This window comes from Trematomus bernacchii, unplaced genomic scaffold (genome assembly GCF_902827165.1).
Source record: "Trematomus bernacchii unplaced genomic scaffold, fTreBer1.1, whole genome shotgun sequence".
In the NCBI taxonomy this organism is placed as follows: domain Eukaryota; kingdom Metazoa; phylum Chordata; class Actinopteri; order Perciformes; family Nototheniidae; genus Trematomus; species Trematomus bernacchii.
This window is the reverse complement of record NW_022987723.1, coordinates 1,539,195-1,547,824: the sequence shown is the minus strand read 5'-3', so window position 1 is coordinate 1,547,824 and position 8,630 is coordinate 1,539,195.

Below are 8,630 nucleotides of genomic sequence, written 5' to 3'. Positions count from 1 at the left end.
TTATATTGCCACACTGTACACTATTGTAATGTTGCCTGTCTTGACTGGAAAATAAAAGAGAAACAAAAGCACTGTACAAAAGATCATCTTTATTGTCAAAATGTTTACAATTTACACGCTGTTCAGATGCCTCATAAAGCTGGGTCGCCGGTAAGGCAGTCCATTCGTCCCTGTACTCATTACTTTCACAAAGGTTATGTAATATGCAACATGCTGCCACCTGGAATGTGATCTTGTCCATCTTGCAGTCGTTTCTTTTCATCAAGCACCGCCACCTGCCCTTCAGTCTGCCAAAAGCGTTCTCCACCACCACTCGTGCTCGGCTTGTTTTGTTATTGTACGCAAGTTGCTCAGGCTGCATTAACTCAGTTACAAAGCTGTATAACATGAGCACAAACAGCACAACTTCAGTCGACTCCATCTCCATCATGTCTGAGGTCGGAAGGTAAACAACAGACGCCTAATGTACAGCGAGTGGGTGGGCGTCGCAGTATACGCGGGAAGTTTTTCTTCTTCTTCTCTTGTTTTGCAGCGGATTGCAAACAACTTCAAGGTGCATACCGCCACCTACTGTACTCGCCGTGAAGTGGTTTGTGGCCTGCCAGTAAAGCCAAAGCAGAAGAAGAAGAAGTGACGTCAGCGGCTCATTTGCGTAATCTTCCCTCAGGGAAAAGTACTCCGGTGTGAACGCGATCTGTACTAAGTGCCCTGGGGTTAAAAGCGCCGGGGCTCTTAGTGCCGGAACTAAGTACAGGAAAGTACTTGGTGTGAACGCGGCTATTGTGTTCTTTCTAACCAAATATCTCTCAGAGGGGCGTGGGGAGTGGCTCCTTATTTTCATCTGTGACCGGTTGCTTGCCAAATAGTGAGCCCACATTTATCTGTACTGCCAAGTCTTATATTGGCTACTTAGCGTACTTCGTCTTCTTCATCAGCCAGCATCCTTGGTATCTGTTGTTCACTGATTTGATTCTCGCTAAGTAGCCAATGTAAGGCTTAGTCATCTTGCCAAATAGTGCGCCTGTGTTGATGTATGAAAACTATATTAGAACTGGTTTATAAATGGTTCTTAATGATTAATAAAGTGTTTACAACCTAATTCATAACCTAATTATAAACCCTTTATGAATCCTTTATGAGGGTAGTCTTATTGTAAAGTGGTACCAATATATTGATGAAAAGAAAGTATAATAGGAGACCTTTAACTTATTTTTGATTGGTTCTTCATCATAATTCTTTATAGTTTAAGTTCACAAAGCTGGGGATTATTTAAAGTGTGTGTCAATACAAGTTAGTCACTGTTGTTTCACTTCCACAAAGAGAGAGAGGACCTCCGCCTCAGCAGCACACTTGTTTTTACTCAAGGCATTCTCTCTTCAGAGTCGAGACCAAACATGAGCGAGCTGTTCCACAAACAGCCTGCAGGAAATGGGGACGCTGGGAAAAGAAGCGATGCACGCCACACAGGCAAATACTGTCCCTCTGGATGTCCTTGGGAATGTTTGAGGGGGACAGTTGTTGTTTATGTGGGATCCACAATCACACACACACATACTCTAGAAGTGAAGCTATCTCAAGAACATATAAATCATTTTATTTTGTATCTTACAAATATAAAACTCAATATTATGCATTGGAATCAGAGCTAGAGGGCAGAGTCAAGGCCTTGTCAGAGCTGCCAACACTATTTCAGTTTTTCTGTGTCTAAGAAGATACAATACAGCTTTATTTATAGAGCACTTTAAACCTCCAGACCAAAGTGCTGCACAGGCAAATAAATGCTGTACACACCATAAAACAAGTACAAGTAAAAACAATAGACAATTTAAAAGCAACGCTCTAAAAGATGTTAATACGCTAAGGAGAAAAGGTGGGTTTTAAGAAGCGATTTAAAAGCAGACAGTGTGGAGGCCTGTCTGATGTGCAGGGGCAGATCGTTCCACAGTGTGGGAGCCGCTACAGAGAAGCAACGGCCCCCTCTGAGCTTTGACCTGGTTCTGGGCACATTCAGGAGCAGCTGATCCGCTGACCTGAGATGGCGGTTGGGCGTGTAAGGGTGTAGCAGCTCAGAAAGATATGGTGGGGTCATGCCATTTAGGGATTTAAAAGCAAATAAAAGGATTTTGAAATGAATCCTAAAATGTATTGGCAGCCAATGGAGCGAAGCCAAAATGGGGGAAATGTGGTCATATTTCCGTGTGCCAGTTAAAAGCCTTGCTGCGGCATTTTGCACCCGCTGCAGACGAGCGAGGCAGGACCCACTGACCCCCATGTAGAGAGAGTTACAGTAATCCAGCCGGTAGATAAGATAAGATAAACGTTTTTTGTTTCCCCGAATAGGGAAATTCAGATGTTAAAGCAGCAACAGGAATCAGTTGAAAAACAAGTAAAAGTTCATACAAAGACAAATAGGAAAATATATAAATAAAGAATGTAAGAAACAGGAAGTAATAACATGTCAACAATAGCATTAAGTGAAGCTGTTTACATATATACAAATATGAGTCATTATGAATATTATAATAAAAATGTCTGTGAGCAGTGTTTATTGTTCTAATATTTATTTAGAGATGAATGCATGATTAAGAACCTAAAATGTGCAGTTTCCTTCACTGAATGTCTTGGGGGACTAACTTGACAAGTTAGAAACCCACATCCACCCCCGGACCATTGAAAAACAAACACACAAGTATTGTTTCTTTTCTTCTTCTTCTTCAACATTTCCAGTGGTCAAAAGTCTATTGGGTCAAGCTATGTCCTGGAAATCAATGGGAGTGGGAGGAAACAGACAGACACCTGTTCATCAGAAAGATAGCAACGCCTCAGCATTCCTCCACCACTCCCCAAACCTCCAGTTCTACCCCAATAACATCCGCATGAGAATTAAGACAAACTTCAAATTACCCCAGACAAGCCTTACTGACCGTGGACATATTAGCATCAATCCTCATGTAGCTGAAAGTCATTACATTATCATTATTCCTTTTTACCATGTGAAAAGTCTCAAATTGTAATCCTGGGTTCTTGGCAATAATGATTCAGAGGTATAAATGAAACCCTACTGGAGAAGCCTTTTTGCATTTGTTTGTTTTATGTAATGTCTTATCGTGTTCTTCTTTGTGGTTTTTCTAGCCATTTTGCATTTCTTTGTACTGTAGCTAGTTTGGTTTTGGCCATCTTTGCAGTCATTTCCCATCTCTATGTACTTATTTTCCTTATCTTTGTGGACATGTTATGCTTCTTTGTAGTCGTATTTCTTCTCTTTCAAACCGTTTGCATCTTTTGGAGGTCATTTTGAGTATCTTTGTGCTTATTTTGTGATCATCAAATCATTTCCGGTAGACAAAAACAGGCATAGCCAAATGCATTAAAAAAAAAAGTCAGGAATTCAGAGTAGAATTACTTTCCCATTAAATATACTGATTTTAAGATTGTACTGAATCTTGTTAATGAGATATGTAAAGATCGAATCATTTTTGGTCCTGAATGAGTGACTAATGACCCAAAAAAGGGTTTATAAAAATGTACTTATTAAAGTTCAAAAACTAGTGTTTTTATCTCTCAACTATGAGAAGCTACCCGCATCTGGTTTGAATATTCGTCCAGCCCAACCCACCTCCCATCAGCTCTTCTTCACAGCCTCACCTCCTGCTACAGAGTCAAACTCCAGATGTTGGACACAACCTTTCAACATTCCAACTACTGGTCTACTAACTGCCTTTACAAATATACACGCATACTTTGTAGGTCACACACACAAGGAAGTTCAAAGCCTTGCCAGAGGGGAGCAGGTGGCCAGAAACAACACTACAGTGGAGCAGAGGTCTGTTGGAGGCAACATCCTGAATGTAAAACACCATTCATCCAGAGAGGCTGGCCAGGAGAACAGAAGCTCCATCGCCATTCTGATGTATTGCACTTCTTATATGTTGATTTAAACTCTCATTTAACGTGACTGGGTATGGACTTAGTTATATTGTTTTAATTTATAGTGTAATGTTGGTCAGAAGTTTATACAGTACCAGTCAAAAGTTTGGACACACCTTCTCATTCGAAGGTTTTAATTTATTTTAATTATTTTTTACATTGTAGATTAATACTGAAGACATCAAAACTATAAAAGAACACATATGGAATCGACTTTGAACACTTTTTTGTTTACTAGATAATTCCATATGTGTTCTTTCATAGTCTTGATGTCTTCAGTATTAATCTACAATGTAAAAAATAATTAAAAGAAATCAAAACCTACGAATGAGAAGGTGTGTCCAAACTTTTGACTGGTACTGTATATCATACCTATAATATACATTGTATAAAGGTATCAGTTTGTAACAGAGTTGAGTGTAAGTTGATGATCTATAATTGTCTCTCACTAATGTCCTGAAATTGTTTGATGCACTTTTTTTTAAATAGTTGTTCCCATTTCTCTATGATTACAGTAAATGGTACAACACTGTACTTTTGCTGCTTCACTGACCCAATATCCTTTTATAGATGTCTTATAAACAATTGGCCTAAAGTTAAACATCTTGTGTTAAAACAACGGTTTTCTCACAAGCATACAAAGAATAGAAACTTTAAAAGTCTGGTTTGTGAGAGCACGAGCCGAGTACTTCCAATGATGCAATGAATGTACAATCATTCAAGTAGTTCTACTGAAGACGAGCAACACAAGCAATATTTTGTTCAGTAAAACAAAATACAATAACAAAAAAGAAAGCAATAGTCTAGTCTAGATTCCTGTGAACTCAATCAAACATTCTTCCAGGGAAGAGAAGAGGCCTTCCCAGCAGTATGAGTGTACAGGAGTTTGTGGGCTAAAATAGAAAGTACATGCTGTGAGCCCCATCATCAAATGAACACATCTGTTATCATAACTATTTCTGAAGACAGAACACACCCCTGCCCTGCTGGGCTTCATCACATTCTCGTACACATTTGCGCATACTAGACTCACACAGAGACAGACATGCATAACATCCACGCTTTTCCCAGGAAACATTTGGACAAAGTCTGAACTGAATAACATGTAGTTCCACAGTGAAAGTTGAGATGATGACTCATGGCCCTAAGTTGTTTCCAACATAACTTTTCTGGCCCTGGTTTGGTTAAAGTTGTATATTTGTCAATTATTCTAACAAATCACTTGAATCCAATAAGCCATCTTAATTTACAAAATGTGTATACTATTGATGTTGTTGAGATTGAGGATAGACAATTTGACTTAAGACTCAATCAGGCTACATTTGTAAACTGCTGGGAAGCCTGGGCTGAGTAAGAAACTGAATATTTGATAATTTTGTTGGTTTGTTTACTAATTCTAAACAAACTATTAGCTACTGTATTACATGTTTGAGCATATGCTCATTTGCACAACATCAGAAAGAAGAGTTAAGGGTGAAAGGAAAGTAAAAACGTTTTGCATGTATTTGGTCAAAAGGAATGGTCATATTATGTGTGACCTTAAAATGTCAATTCAATCACCAAAGTTAGAAAAGTTCATTGTTATGTGGACATTAATGCCTGTTGCAAATGACATGACAATCTGTCTAAAGAAGCAGATATATTGCAATCAAAACCACAAACTTGGGTTGGAAATAGAGAATAGGCCGTAGGTCATTGAAATGCATCCTCTTTGGGCCATGAGTTACTGTGCATAAATCCATTTGCCATCCATCAAATAGTTGTTAATACATTTCAATCTAGAGCTGGAGCTACCGACAGACCAACATTGTTGCACTGCTGCTGTACCTAAAAAATACTTTGATTTGGATACTTCTGATTGCAAAATCCATCCATTCATATTTTTCAGTTATCCTCCCTGTACCACCATTCTACACACAAGCACCTCACACATACAGATATGTTCCCCGCTGCTCCACTGTCAGCAGGATTGAGCACATGAAAGGAGGAAAAATGACCTCCTTCTATCCTCCATCAGTCCTCCAAATCTCGTCAGAGGCTGAGATTAAGTGATCTTCTCTATTTTTTTTTAACCTAAAAATCTGGATTCAATAACTCCACTGATCTTCAAAAACACTCATAGCACCGCGTCGTAGACTCACCGAAAATAATATGTCAGCTACATTTATACGGCTACATGCATACTTAAACATACACACAACCAAAACAACCACACTGTGAACAAGATCATCCATCATACAGATGGACTCATGCACACATGGAATCATGTACATGCACACACAATGAAATCAGTGAAGAAATCATAAAGAAATTTGTTATATGAATTACATTACAATGTTATGGTATAAAGCCAAGAATTAAATGCAAAGTTATATAGCTGATCAGAGGCATAACTGATCACTTTTATCCCAAAGGTTTCCGAAAAAAAATGTATCTGCAATAATGATAAAGTTATAGTGATATTTGTTTTTTCTGTCTCTGTCGAACATATGATACATTAGAATAAATGTAAGCTGATTATATTTTGTGTGCTACCTATCCTGTATAATAGTGTTGAATAAAAGGACCAGTAATAATGCAGACTGGCAGGAAACAGATGAAGGGAGGTCAAGGTATTACTTCCTCTAAACTCTTTCTCACACACTCAGAGTAAGGCTTTGATCTTTGCTCTTATCCATCTCACGCTGTTTGGAGATATATGTCCTGCAGTTACACTGTGGCCCTCCTTTACACTTGGTGCTCTCCCACTGTTGACGTAGGTAGCCTATATGTGTGTGCGTTGAGTAGAGTTTTTCCTGACTTACAAGAGAAGCCCTCTACCGTGAAAGCCTATCAAATCTCATCATTCAAAACCGGTTCATCTCCTCCAAACATCGGGCAGGAATCAAGCGGCTTCACAGTCTGGATAAACAGATTTGAGGGATTGTGGAATGGCACATGAAACCGTTGCCAATCCCCTCCACAATCCCTGCTTCAATCTCCAAACCAAGTCTTGAAAGAGTTCAGAGCCCACTACAACACACAGGGAAGAAAACTAGAGGTTTCCCTGCAATAGCCATTAATGAACTGCAAGGTCCACACAGACTGTTCACTGTAAGAGTGTGTAACCTGCAGTCCTGAGGATGTACATTTTCCAGTAGAAATTATATAAAAGATGGAGCTTTGAAAGATGTATAGTGTGCATCAACATTGCTAGAAAGCCTCAAACAGGTCTTTAGTCAAATATTAGATAGATAGATAGATAGATAGATAGATAGATAGATAGATAGATAGATAGATAGATAGATAGATAGATAGATAGATAGATAGATAGATAGATAGATAGATAGATAGATAGATAGATAGATAGAGAAACTCAAAGTGATGCTGCACTGCCATCTACTGACCATTTAACAGTATTGCATCGATCTACAATGTCAGCTACATTCATGGCTTCAAACTATGCTCCACCACACTGATAATTAAACGGCATAGGCTTTATTTTGGTTAATGCAACCTTAGGTACAGAAACATATTCACTAAAGGGTCATTACAAATCTGGAATTCTGACTCTGTCCTAATTGAAGCCTGGATCTTAATATTTTATATTTTTAGTGTGAAATTGGTTGAGCCAGGCAGCTGGAAATATAGCAGCAATCCAAAGGGTAGCCCAGTCAAAAACAGTGGCGTTGATACGGGGGAAATAGTAGAGCTATTACTTTGTTAATATTTCCCAGAGTTTTGCATAGGTGACAAACATATTTGAGCACATACCTGTTCTCCTCAATATGCTGTTGTACTTTCTGCTTATGTCCCGGTTTGTTTTCAATGATAGGTGGGTAACGTTAGCAATGTTTGCTTAGTTTCACCGCGTTGTCCTGCTGCTTTCATGTTTGGTAATCCCCTCCTAGAAGATGCTAGGGATCCTGAAAGTCTGTCCTTTATCGGGGAACTAATTTAATTATGTATTTGCTGACAAGCTAGTTAACCTTAGCCGTTTGGTCCTGGTGAACAGTCCACGTTAAATCGTATTAATATTACCAGCAGTTTGGTTTATAACATAAATATATTTTATATATATAAAATAAGTTGGTGGGAACTGAGGTTTTTCATGTCAGTTCTTTTTCCTAAGACATAAAGCAAGTCATATCATAAATGGTGAGTTTAGTAACTATATTCTTAAAAGAAATAGGCCTGAAATAGGCTTGAGAACCAACCAACCATGAGCTATTCAAACGTAGGCTACTTGGCTATTAGCCAATCTGCAGCTGGGTAGCGGCTCTTTGCGCATGCGTCAATAATTGTAAAAAGAAAAATGCAGTAAAAACAGAGAATTTTCACTTCATTGAAGTCGGTCATGGAACTTTATATAAAATATTGATTTAAATATTAATTGTGAACTATTTGTTTCAGACTTTAAATAAAGAATAAATCCAAACGTTTAATTGTAACATGATATATTATCTGTTAGGCTGAATGTATATTAATGTATAAGCAGGCAGTTCTATTTTTTCAATATGTTGATCTTGTCGTTATAGTGTCTTTTCTTTGTGTCCATCTGTTTGTAAAAATGCAGACAGCAATACAGATCCAGTTTTGTTATAGCGAAATGTAAGGTCAACACCAAGTGACCCACACTGATTTTGTTTATGAAATGTGGTCACATGTTTACTGTAATCTCATTTTGTGCTCAATGGTCATGTTATTGTGTCCATAGTGTAATC